This window comes from Ursus maritimus, unplaced genomic scaffold (genome assembly GCF_017311325.1).
Source record: "Ursus maritimus isolate PB19 unplaced genomic scaffold, ASM1731132v1 scaffold_5, whole genome shotgun sequence".
NCBI lineage: Eukaryota > Metazoa > Chordata > Mammalia > Carnivora > Ursidae > Ursus > Ursus maritimus.
Window position 1 is genome coordinate 16,463,819 of NW_024426663.1, and position 13,748 is coordinate 16,477,566.

The 13,748-nt window shown below is 36.7% G+C and overlaps 1 long non-coding RNA gene across 3 annotated transcripts in view; it reads left to right on the top strand.

Moving 5' to 3' along the window:
* Positions 1–13,748, top strand: part of LOC103672171 — a 140,934-nt gene that overhangs the window by 19,862 nt on the left and 107,324 nt on the right. For all 3 annotated transcript variants that reach the window (XR_005832403.1, XR_005832402.1, XR_005832404.1), the window contains 2 exons: positions 8,564–8,685; positions 9,688–9,790. This is a non-coding gene — a long non-coding RNA (uncharacterized LOC103672171). The remainder of the gene's footprint in view (positions 1–8,563; positions 8,686–9,687; positions 9,791–13,748) is intronic.

Below are 13,748 nucleotides of genomic sequence, written 5' to 3' on the forward strand. Positions count from 1 at the left end.
GGGAAAAACATTGAAGCCTTATCAGCCTGAAAGCTACTTACAGAATGAGAAGACTGTATGTGTTCTGCAGAGCCTATAATTTTCTTCTTTATTTTCTGGACTTTCCTGGAAAAAATGATAGTTTGGGTACAGTGAAGCTTTCTATAGGTTACTTACCATGTAGTCGGGTTTCTAATCTCTCATGGGAACTGGACCAGGACCATAGGGATGAGCACAAATTTAAGTGTCTCTTTACATGTACATGTATCTATTTTTCATTGTATTTTGGCAGTCAAGACTTTGACAAATTGCTTCTTTTTTTTGTAGCTTATACTATGGTCAAATCACAAACGACTTTCTGTTTGAAAATGAGTTTGTTTCTTGTTTCTATTTAGCAACCAACTTACCAGAGCACTAAAGTGAGAATAGCACAAATAGAATAACGTGGAAACACGTTTTTAAAATCTCTTTGGAGAAAAACCCTATTCTAAAAATGGCAACCTAGAATTACATGCATGTACGTTCTCTTTCAGGTTTTTACTCTAACAAATTTAATTCATTCTTAGTTGAGATGAGTAAGCTTGAGTCATAATATTCACACAGTACCATGCCTCTCCTATGAAAAAATATCAATATAGCTAGAGATGGAGTTAATATATCCTATTGTAAAACTGTCTTTTCCCAGATCTGTTGCCTCAAGACCAAAAACTTGGTTTAATAAATTATTTGCTTCCTTCTATAAATACATACTAGGAAACTTGTGATAGTAGTAATAGTTCTTTTAAGGGAAGATGAAGCTACTAATAGTAGCTTTGTCAGTGCTATAAATATTCTCAAGGTAGTTGTGTTTTAACAAGCAAACCAGGTAACACATTTTTCTCTGTTTTAGGTCAATTATCTTATGTATTCAGCTTCTAGTAGGAAATTTTCCCTAGCATATTTGGGGAGGAGAGACCCAGTGTAATCAGATATTACCATTCAGTACCCCTTTTATTTAGCTTTATTTGCTCACATTCACTAAATATGATTTCTTTCATTTCTGTAGCCTTTCTGTCTGGAGAGAAAGCTATGTGTGCGTCTGTGTGTATGTGTGTCTGCTTGCCTCTGTGTAAATATTTCAAAGGCATTTCTCGTCTAGTTGAAAGTTCTGGTGAACATCTGTAATGTGTAATATAAGGAATTTTCTACACTGGTTAAACTTCCTGCCACTCCCTCGGCCACTCCCTGTGCTGCTCCCCTTGCTTGTGCTCTCTCACTCTCGCTCTCTCTCAAATAAATAAAATCTTTAAAAAAAATTGTGATTTAGGATCAGCCAAAATGATACTAATGTAGTATCTTGAATAAATAGGATGAGGCATTTACTAACTTTGAATCAGTTTTTTTTAGAAGATTTTATTTATTTGAGAGGGAATGAGAGAGAGAGAGAGCATGAGCTGGGGGTGGGGGGCACTGGGAGAGGGAGAAGCCGACACTCCGCTGAGCCGGGAACCCTATGCAGGGCTTGATCCCAGGACCCTGGGATCATGACCTGAGGGGAAGGCAGATGCTTAATGGATTGAGCTACCCAGGTGCCCCTAAATCAGTTTTTTAAAAAAAGATTATAAGATCTAAGAATTTTTCCCAGTACTCTACCATGTTTAAGTATGCTAATCTAATTATCTCTCTGTAAATAAAAAATAATTGCATAACAGTGTTTCTGAAAAGCAGCCTTTGTACTGTTTTTTAGCAAGAAGCAGGTCCATTTTTTAAAAACTCAACTAACAAAGTACATTTAAGTTAAAGTTAGGAACCACGCTAAGTATGAAGGCAAAACATGTTTTCATAAATATTTAGAAAAATACCTGTGTTTGGTCTTGACTCCCCATTAGCTTTGATGGTAATATCATGGAATTTTAGCATTGAACCTGTTTTTAAAGTATTACACATGAATGTGTTTTTATAGCTCACCAAAGTTTATTAAAAGATGCTCAGATAATTACCATTTACCTGTCACACAAGGAGAAGTGGGTTGTTGATACATTTGCTAACAAATTTGACCAATGTAGATAGGTATAGGTGTTTCTGATAAAAAGATTAACAAAAATACCCCTATTCTCCATATAATAGTTACAGTCTTTTTGGACTTACTTATGTGGTTTCTTCTATCTCTTTATATATAGTTGTAGGTGTAAGTTTCAGTTTATAAGTATTGCAATACACAGTTGAAGTATAATTTGTATTTTGTGTAGAGTGTTCGCCTGGGATAACAACGTCCTTTTGAATTTTGGGGATTGATTGAGTTCTTTCTCAAAACAAATATACGGTCTCTCATGGTTCATTCCCCCTTCTGTTTACCCCCCTTCATTCTTCCCTTCCTTCTCCTACCGATCTTCCAATTTCTTATGTTCCATAAATGAGTGAAATCATATGATAATTGTCTTTCTCTGCTTGACTTATTTCACTTAGCATTATCTCCTCCAGTCCTGTCCATGAGAGACTGTGGACTCTGGGAAACAAACTGAGGGCTTCAGAGGGGAGGGGGTGGGGGATTGGGATAGGTCAGTGATGGGTATTAAGGAGGGCACATATTACATGGTGCACTGGATATTATACACAAATAATGAATCATGGAACATTACATCAAAAACTAAGGATATACTGTATGGTGACTAACATAACATAATAAAAAATTATTATAAAAAACCCCCAAATATACAAATTCCAAAATAAGTCCCTTTTTATTTAGTTACATTTTTGAGATGTATATTTTATATTTAAAAAAAGACAAAAACGTATCAGTAATATCTGGTAGAGCATTACATTGTATTATGCTATAATATTAGCCTCAGTCTCATGTCAGTCTAAGTTGTAAAGGTAGTTGTTTTGGATTGGCTAGAACTTAGTGATCTGAAAGAATAAAGGAGTGGTATTATAGACCTTTGAAAGCAACATACCGATCAATGTCTGTGACAGAGCGAAAAGTCACCAAGATCCTATTTATATTTCAGTTCCAATATTAATAAGTTAAATGTGTTTTGAATTTTTAAAAATTTTAAAAAGATTTTATTTATTTATTTGTCAGAGACAGACAGAAAGAGCACAAGCAGGGGGAGCGGCAGCTAGAGGGAGAAGCAGGCTCCGCGCTGAGCAGGGAGCCTGATGCAGGCCTTGATCTGAGGTCCCTGGGATTGTGACCTGAGCCGAAGGCAGATGCTTAACTGACTGAGCCACCCAGGCATCCCTGTGTGTTAAATTTTGACAAATAGTTTTAAAATTCCAAAAGTTCTGCATTTTATAGTAAGGAACTAGCCAAAGGCTATATTTTTATATATACTGTGTGGGATGGAGAGTTTCGTTCTTACATAAACTTGCCTAATAGTTATCCTACCCAAGGGAAGTGTAAAAAATCCTTAATTTATGAGTTTTACTTTTTTTTTTTTTTAAAGATTTTATTTATTTATTTGACAGAGATAGAGACAGCCAGCGAGAGAGGGAACACAAGCAGGGGGAGTGGGAGAGGAAGAAGCAGGCTCATAGTGGAGGAGCCTGATGTGGGGCTCGATCCCATAACGCCGGGATCACGCCCTGAGCTGAGGGCAGACGCTTCACGACTGTGCCACCCAGGCGCCCTGAATTTTACTTTTTATATAAATAGTAAAACCTTTTTATTATATGCTATGCATATTTCGTATATTTTTTAATCAATTTACGTAAGATGTAAAATTCTCATTTTACTGGTGAAGAATTTGAGGCTCAAATGTGGTTAAGTACCTTGCTCAGTCTAGTCACATAGAAGATGAGTAACACAGCAAGGATTTGAAGTGAAGTATGTGTCACTCCAGAGCTCATTCCTGATCTATGCTGATTTCACTGCTTCTTATCAAGTAACTGATTATATTACCTTTTGATTATAGGTCAAATTGTATTCTCACAGGCACATAAAAAAAGCATAGAGTAACTCTTTTACAAAACAAAGGAAATGTATATTATTCATGTTCTTTTCATGTCCCAGTAGCTATAGGATAATATTCTCTCTGATTATGTGCTGTCGTATGTATAAATAGTACTATCGAAATGAAAATCCTTAGAATTTTTTGGCACTAGGTTGGCTTAGCTATTAAATACCACCTTGGTGGCAGATTGAAAAATGAATAGCAAGAAAGTTTATTATTTCTGATTTGCAGTCTTTCTTCAGAATGTTTTTGTCTTTAGTGACTTCCAAATCATGGTTTTCGTTAGTAGGCGTATTATTTTGCTAGGGCTGCTGTACCAAAGTACCACAAAAGGGGTAGCTTAAGCAACAGACATTTATTGTTGCCTAGTTCTGGAGGCTGGAAGTCCAAGATCAAGGAGTCGTAAGGGTTGGTTCCTTCAATGGTTGTGAAGAAGATAATCTTTTACATGCCTCTCTCCTGGCTTGTGGTGATTTACTGGAATCTTTGGTGTACCTTGGCTTATAGATGCATCATCCTGATCCCTGCCTTCATCTTCATGTGGTGACCTCCCTGTATGTGTTTCTGAATCTATGTCCAAATTTTCCTTTATAAACACACCAGTCATATTGGATTAGAGCCTACCCTAATGACCTCATCTTAACTTGAACATCTGTAATGACCCTCTTTCCAAATAAGGTCACATTCACAGGTAAAGTTATGGCCTCGGTATATTTTTTGGGGGGCACAATTCAACTCATTAACAGTAGGCAATTTTTTTTCTGAGATGATAGATTTGAAAACTCTTTAGCAGTGGTTATATACATAAATTTGCAGTTGATCAATTCACTGATGTAATTATATGCACGGATACCCATAAATGAGTCATGTCTGAATATTTGTTTTGGAATAGGACTGATTTTGCTCTAATATTCTTGTAAAAAAAAACTGTAGGAAGAACAGACTGGAGAACTACTTAGAAAGGCTTTCAATAAATGATATGATCAAGTGTCACAATGTATGGGGCAGAAAATGATAGCTTTTGATAATTCATATATAAAATCAATATAGCTTGTGGTATGAAGTTGAGATTTAGATAGACTTTCGGAACAAGAGGATGCTACAGAAACAGAGAGGACACTGGTTTAGGTTCTGATGTAGGAATGAGTATTTTGTGTGTGGTGGGCCATGGTGGTGAAGGGAGGCTTTGGGTTAGGTATGATGTGAAGGAATCTCTGGCCCTTTAGGGTTAATGCCAGTTTTAGCTTTTAAGTTTCAAGGAATTGCTGTAGGATTTATTTTTAATTTTACCCTGTAGAAAATTTGAAATATATAATTAACAAGAAGAAAAACATGACCTGTATCCCCACTACCCAGCGCTACTCGTTATTAATCTTGTTATAATTCTTATGAAATTCCTGCCATGATTTTTGATCGAGATTATACCACATAAACAGTTTTCTGAAATAAATCAGCACCTGGAGTTTCTAAATATCTACCTGAATTTGGGACCCCTTGGGTAGTAGATCTACTGGTCACTGATGTTGAATCGGGTCACCATAATTCCATAAACCATTAGGTCAAGACAGTTTTGTCTCATGTGATTTAGTCCTTTGCCTCAGTCTTGTCCTTCCTCCCGTCTTTCACACTACAGCCAGGATCTTGTTAATGATTACATCACTCTCCTGGCTTACCTCCTTCAGTCAGACAGAGGTCCAGCTTTTTAGCATAAGAGGCATCTTTGTGAACTTTCTCATGCCTCTTTCTTCTCATTAGCTATTCTCCAAAAAGCTTCCTGAAGTTCTCAGAATATTGTGTACCCTTTTGAACCTCTATAATTTTTACCTCTTCCCTCCATTATGAATGTCCTTTTTCTTTTTGTCCATCTGTCCAGCAGCTGCTTATTTTTTAATATTTCACATGACGTTTTCTCTTTAAAGCCTTTATTCTAAGCCAGTTTTCCCTTTCTTTTACTACCTGTAGCACTTTCTGGAAAACTTGCTATAAATTGATTACAGGGTATCCTAGTGACTAATTTCCATCTTTATCTTTCTTGTTTTTTTTTTCCCTTTTAAAAAGTTTTTATTTAAATTCTAGTTAACATAGAGTGTAATATTAATTTCAGGAGTAGAATTTAGTGATTCATCACTTACCTATAAGACCCAGTGCTTATCACAAGTGCCCTCCTTAATACCGATCACCCATTTAAGTCATCCCGCCACCCACCTTCCCTCCAGCAACTTTCAGTTTATTCTCTATGGTTAAGAGTCTGTTTTATGGTTTGCCTTTTTTTCTCTCCTTATCTTCATCTGTTTCATTTCTAAAATGCCACGAGTAAAATCATATTGTATTTGTCTTTCTCTGACTTATTTTACTTAGCGCAGTACATTCTAGCTCCATCCATAGTGTTGCAAATGGTAAGATTTCATTCTTTTTGATGGCTGAGTAATACTCCATTGCATATATATATGCCACAACTTTTTTTATCCATTTATCAGTCAGTGGACAGTTGGGCTCTTTCCATAATTTGGCTGTTGTTGATAATGCTGCTGTAAACATTGGGGTGGATTTGCCCCTTCAAATCAGTATTTTTGTATCCTTTGGGTAAATACCCAGTAATGTAATCACTGGATCATAGGGTAGTTCTATTTTTAACTTTTTGAAGAACCTCCATACTGTTTTCCAGAGTGGCTGCACCAGTTTGTATTCCCACCAACTGTATAAGACGGTTCCGTTTTCTGCATCCTTGCCAATGTCTGTTGTTTCCCATGTTGTTCATTTGAGCCATCCTGACAGGTGTAAGGTGATATCTCATTGTAGTTTTGATTTATATTTCCCTGATGATGAGTGATGTTGAGCATCCTTTCATGTGTGTGTTAGCCATCAGTATGTCTTCTTTGGAGAAATGTCTGTTCATGTCTTCTACCCATTTTTTTTTTTTTTAGATTTTATTTATTTATTTGACAGAGAGAGAGACAGCCAGCGAGAGAGGGAACAAAAGCGGGGGGAGTGGGAGAGGAAGAAGCAGGCTCCCAGCGGAGGAGCCTGATGTGGGGCTCGATCCCAGAATGCCGGGATCACGCCCTGAGCCAAAGGCAGATGCTTAACGACTGAGCCACCCAGGTGCCCCTTTTCTACCCATTTTTTAACTGGATTAATTGTTCTTTGGGTATTGAGTTGGATCAGTACTTTTTTTTTCTTTTAAGATTTTATTTATTTATTTGACAGGGAGAGAGAGAGAGAGCACACAAGCAGTTGATGTGGCAGGCAGAGGGAGAAGCAGACTTCCCGCTGAGCAGGGAGCCCGAAGCCAGGCTTGATCCCAGGACCCTGAGGTCGTGACCGAAGGCAGATGCTTAACCAACTGAGCCACTCAAGTTTGAAAAGTTCTTTATAGATTTTGGTTATTAACCCTTTATCAGATATGCCATTTGCAAATATCTTCTCCCATTCCAAAGGTTGCCTTTTAGTTCTGTTGGTTTTCTTCACTGTGCAGAAGTTTTTATCTTAATGAAGTCCCAATAGTTCACTTTTTCTTTTGTTTCCCTTGCCCCGGGAGATGTATCTAGTAAGAAGTTGCTACAGCCAATGTCAAAGAGGTTGCTGCCTGTGTTCTCTATGATTTTGATGGTTTCATGTCTCACATTTAGGTCTTTAATACATTTTGAATTTATTTTTGTGAATGGTGTAAGAAAGTGGTCCAGTTTCATTCTTCTGCATGTTGCTGTTCAGCCATTTGTTGAAGAGACTTTTTCCCATTGAATATTCTTTTCTGCTTTATTGAAGATTAGTTGACCGTAGAATTGATGGTCCATTTCTGGATTCTCTGTTCTGTTCCATTGATCAGTGTGTCAGTTTTTGTGCCAGTACCAAGGTGTCTTGATCACTACAGCTGTGTGATATAACTTAAATTGTGATGCCTCCAACATTGTTTTTCTTTTTTAAAATTGCTTTGGCTATCAGGGGTTTTTTGTAGTTCTGTACAAATTTTAGGAATGTTTGAGCTTGGTGAAAAATGCTGGTGGTACTTTGATAGGGACTGCATTAAATGTGTAGATTGCTTTGGGTAATATGGACATTTTAGCAATATTTATTCATACAATACACGAGCATAGAATGTCTTTCCATTTCTTTGTGTTATCTTCGATTACTTTCATCAGTCTTTTATGGTTTTCAGAGTATACCATTTTTATCTTTTTTAATAGATGAGTTACTTAAGGGTAAGGGTCATGTGCTATTTATACTAGTATCTGTAGCACTTAGCATGGTACTTAGTAGATGTTTGAGGAAAATGTTTGCTAAATAAATAATCTTGTCTTTTCATCTAATACTGTCCTGCTAGTAATAGTGAATATAGTTAGAACGAGTGATAATTTTTGGAGTGACAGGTAAGGGAGCAAGTTGACTAGTTGATTTCAACTTATCAAACAGTTACTAAGCATTTACAATCTGTAAGCTACTCTGCTGGGTGTTGTGGAAATGGGAAACTAAAATGAAGAGGAACTTTAAGAGTTTGCAGCCCAGTGGAGGACTTCCAGTTTTGGTGAGTTGGTAGGGAATTATGGTGAGAAATATAGTGAAGAGTTGTTAAGGGGAATAACCCATTAAAACAGAATTGTGACTGGAAACATTTGTATAGTGCCTTTAAATTAACAACATTTATTTGTTTACAGGTGGCAGTGGGCCTACATCATGGGTTGTAGCAGATGTTCTCAACATTTCTATTGAAACTTCTTTATAGTCCCTTGAAAGAGGAGCCCAAGAGCCTCATCTGTGTGGTAGCTACCATGCTCTGGTATGATGCTATGCTTCTCTACTTCATCCTTCCTGTTCTAGCAGAGGTCTAGGTTAGAATTCAGCTGTTTCTTATTGCAAACAATTGTGTAGAACTGGAAGTGGAATGTTTCAATTATACTGTTATTGTGATTTCTTTGAGATTGTTGATAATACCTTGTTATTCTTATACCTGTTAACAGAACCCCCAAATAGTGAGTGCCTTACTTTTCATAGATACTTAACATTGTGATTTTGTTTGAATTGTATCTAGTTGTAAATAGTTCCTTACTGATTTTTAATAGATGTTAATCTAATTTATATTCCCTTAAATGATAAAGAAGCACATAACGTCAACTTTACTTCTACTTAAAAACTGTCTTCCGGTAGTGTTTAACCAGCTTCTCAACTCTTATGAAGGAGATTCAACTGGCAATCGATAAAATCAGGAATATTTAATTATAAACCTCTGTCTGTATTAACATGAATAAACACTGTAGCTAGTAATGAAAGTACTTTTCTTCATAAAAAATAGAAATATTTTTCAGAATTCTGGGAAATGTCAAAGTAATTTTGGCTGCAGTCATGCTGCATTTAATGTTATTGAGAATGTTGCTAACATTAACAAAAATATTCTGTAATTTCCTCAGTTATTGCTACTGGTGATGAGGGATGTAAAGTTGGCATGCTTTCATGTTTTGAGCATTTTCATTATATACTTTTGATTTTGCATGTCAGAAGCAATCTTTGTTTTAGGTAAGATAGCTGAGAACATTTTTACTTAGGGATAGAGGTCAGGCTCTATTTGTATTTTTAGGTCAGTGATATATAGAATATAGTGAATGAAACAGAGTAAATACATGTACAGTTTTGTATGTAAGTATTATAGAATTTATGTATTTCTCTGGCCTTATATTTAGTTAGTTAAAACATAGTGACCTATGACCAAGGCATAGGTTTCATTTGTATATTAATAATTTTATTTTGTTATTTTCTGTGACCACTGGTAACACTCATCTTGCAGATATAAGCTGTTGTTCACCAGGGAGCTTTGGCAGGAGAACTGGCCAGATGAGCAAGTTCATCTCCGTTGTGGAAAAACAACATGAAGCTCATCTCTGTTGAAGGTGAGTTAGTGTCATCTTCACACAGGAAAGATCATGCTAGTGTTATTTGATGTTTTCAGGGTTATCAAACAATAGTTTGGTTTGGACTTTGTTTTATGGGATGTTGAGCCGTCATGCTTTATTACTTGAGTGTAAAGATTCACACAGAGATCAACCTGACAACGAAAAGGGTTGGAAGTAATGATTCAGTGTTTATGAATATACCTAAAAATAGTTTGGGTAACCTCCCTCCCTCCCTCCCTTCCTTTCTTTTAAATGTTTATTTATTTTTAAGTAATCGCTACACCCAGTGTGGGGCTCGAACTCATAACCCCAAGATCAAGAGTCACATGCTCTCCCAAGTGAGCCAGCCATGCACCCCAATTTGGGTATTCTTTCTCACCTCTGTTCTTAATTTCCATATAATGCATGCTAGCTAAGTTATAATTCATGACTTTTTTTTTAATTCATGACTTTTATTTGAATATTGGCTAGAGCAGAATCACATATTTTACATATTTATTTTAAAATATATTACGAATTTCAGGAAATTTCATATAACTGCAGTGTCAATGTAAAAGATACTCTTCTGTTTTCAGATACATTATTTGGTCTTTGAAATGGTAGCCATTGTTAATGCTTGCCACAGGCTTGCTGTCCCAGAGATATAATGGATGACTGTACATGTTTAATATTATTACAAGAAGTAGTAGGGTATCTATTAGCAATCTGTAGTTCAGTTCAATATCATTTAGTGCATATTTATTAATCATCACTTCATTTTACTTTACTAATTACATTTGTGACTTGACCCAGTCCTACCTAACCGTGAAATATGTATATATATGTGTGTATGTGTTTGTATAACATTATGTATAAGTAACTTGATACAGTTAACTGATGTTGCTTTGGCCTCTTTATTCAAGTTGTTTTCACTTGAATTATCTCCATTGTCAGGTTGTCAAAGTCAATTTTCTTTTACAGTCTGCTTTACTGATAATCTCCTTTTTTTAAAATGTTACTGTTATCTTTTAATTTTTCTTCTTTTGGGGCATAAACAAATCCCAAGGTCAAAGACTGGTGGGGCTGATGCACTATATTTGGAGAAAAAGTTTGATTGTTCAATTTTCTTTTCCTCAAAAAGGCTCAATATTTCTATAGTAAGATTGGGCTTTCCCTTCCCATGCCTTATAAGTAATTATTATGTATAACTCAGTGCGGGGTTTTTTTTTTTTTTTAAGGATTTTATTTATTTATTTGAGAGAGAGAGAGAGAGAGCTCAAGCAGGGGGAGGGACAGAGAAAGAAGCAGACTCTCCACTGAGAAGAGAGCTCAATGTGGGGCTTGATCCCAGGACTCTGGGATCATGACCTGAGCTGAAGGCAGATGCTTAACAAACTGAGCCACCCAAGCACCCCAAAACTCAGTGTGTTTTTAAAAATATCGTTTCTTGAAAACATTATCTTAAGATGATTTGTCTCAGTATAATTATTTTCACATTAAGCCTACCTCAAACATTTTCAGTTGGACTGGACTTTGGAAATTTCTTTAACATTATAGTGCAAGTCAAAGTTATTCAGTGTATAAACTTGAGTTTGTCTTAACTAGAATGATTTCTATTGTAGTTATTATGATAAAATACTACTTGTTGAATAATTAATAATTATAATTATATAGAATTATTAATTAAAATTAGTAAAATTAATTAAAATTAATTAGCTCAGCTCTATTCTGAGTGCTTTTTATATCTTGTTATATCTTTATAACAGTTATGTGAGGTACGAAGGATTATCCCAAGTTTATAGACAAGGAAACTAAGACTCAGAGTTCAATAATTTGCATAAGGTCAGTGACTGACCCAGGATTTCAACTATGTAACCTCAGAGCTTCTGCGCAAAGCTCCTGTTTGTAAGTGTGGTGTTAAGTTGCATGAAAGGTTTACATGTGCAACTTGACAATGGGCTGCTTTACTTTTGAGGCAGTCTGGCTAGTTCACAGTGATTTTGTACTACTGACTGAGGTACACCAAAATGTATCTGACTGAAGCATTTGCTTTTGTGACTTTATGTGGACATAACATTTTAGAAAAAGATTTATTGATTTATGTTAGAGATAGAGCAGGAGATTGCTGGGGCAGGGCAGGGGGAGGGGCAGAGTCTCAAGCAGACTCCATCCTGAAGTTAGCCCCACATGAGGCTTGATATCACAACCCCAAGATCACAATCTGAGCTGAAACCAGGAGTCAGGTGCTTATCCCACTACACCACCCAGGCTTCCCTATGTGGACACAACTTTCGACAGTCTGTTGGTATGCATGTATGGATTCTTTAAGAAGAATCTTGATAATGCTTCCTTGGGAAAACTTGGTGTATCTTTAGTGTCTGCCCCACTCTTCAGATGATAGAATTGCTGTTTAATATATAAGTTTGCTAGAGGCTGAGACCTTTGTTCTGGGGGATTATTTACATATGCATATAAAACAGGTAGGCTAAAATGGTGATACTAGTTCTCAAACAGATGTGTAATAGAGTGTAAAATGTTAGTTTGACCACGGTTGAGGAAAGCCAAATGCATAAATTGTGTAGACATTATGGATTTTTTGTTGTTGTTGTTATAGACAGAAACCACTGAAGGATTTTCGGATGGCGATTGTGTTGTCTTTATTTTTTATTTTTATTTTTTTAAAGATTTTATTTATTTGATAGAGACAGCGAGAGAGGGAACACAAGCAAGGGGAGTGTGAGAGGGAGAAGTAGGCTTCCCGCCAAGCAGGGAGCTCGATGCTGGGCTCGATCCCTGCACCCTGGGATCATGACCTGAGCCAAAGGTGGATGCTTAACGGCTGAGCCACCCAGGCACCCTAATTGTGTTGTCTTTAGCATATATGCAAGGTCTTTTGTTGGTGGGCTATTGCATATTGCTTCAAGCTTGCCTCTGGCAGTCCTCTTCCTTACCAGCCACTGTCATGTATATTCCTTACAGGTCTACCTCAGTTAAAATGGATAGCTTGGGGGCTCTTGGATGGCTCAGTGCTTTAAGCGGCTGACTCTTGATTTTGGCTCAGATCATGATCTCAGGATTGTGAGATCCGGCCTGATAGTCTGCACTCAGCAGGGAGTCAATGCTTGAGATTCTCTCGCTCTTGCCCTCCACCTTGTGCTGTCATGCTCTCTCTCTTTCTGTCTCTAAAATAAATAAATCTTAACACCCCCCCCCAAAAAAAAACCCTGAATAGCTTGTGGTTACCCTACCATGATTAGGTATTCAGCACTTTTGTCTTCATTAATATTTTCCTTCTTACCATTATGATCTTTTCTCTTTGTTCCTGTTGAGTACCAGCTTTTCCTTCAAGATTCAGGTTTGTTTCTCTTTGAAGGCTTTCCTAACTACTGACCTCTATCATTGAACCTTATCTTCTTTGAACCTTTCTACTACATACTATTCTAGAACCTTATATTTTGTATTTATCTTTATATTTTATTGAGCTTATGTACTTATTTATGTCTTTTTTTCTTTTTTTTTAAACATAATTTTTTAAAGATTTTATTTATTTATTTGAGAGAGAGAGTGCATAGCAGGGTAAGAGGCAGAGGGAGAGGGAGAAACAGGCTCCCTGCTGAGCAGGGAGCCCAACGTGGGGCTCAATTCCAGGACCGTGGGATCATGACCTGAGCCAAAGGCAGATGCTTAACCGACTGAGCCACCCAGGTGCCCCTCTATGTCTCTTTCTAACTGGACTGTAGATAGACTGTAGATTTCTTAACGGCAAGTACAAAGGCTATGTGTCTAATTCATTTTTATGTCCCCAGTTTTTAGCACAATACCTGGTACATACAGATGCTTAATAAGCACTTGTTAAATGGATGAATAACCAAATGGTTAAACTATAAAGGAAAGAAAAGATTATCCTCACAGTTGGTGTGATAATGGTGATAAAGTACATTCCAAGGTGGAATGCTACTAGACTTATCGGGGAATA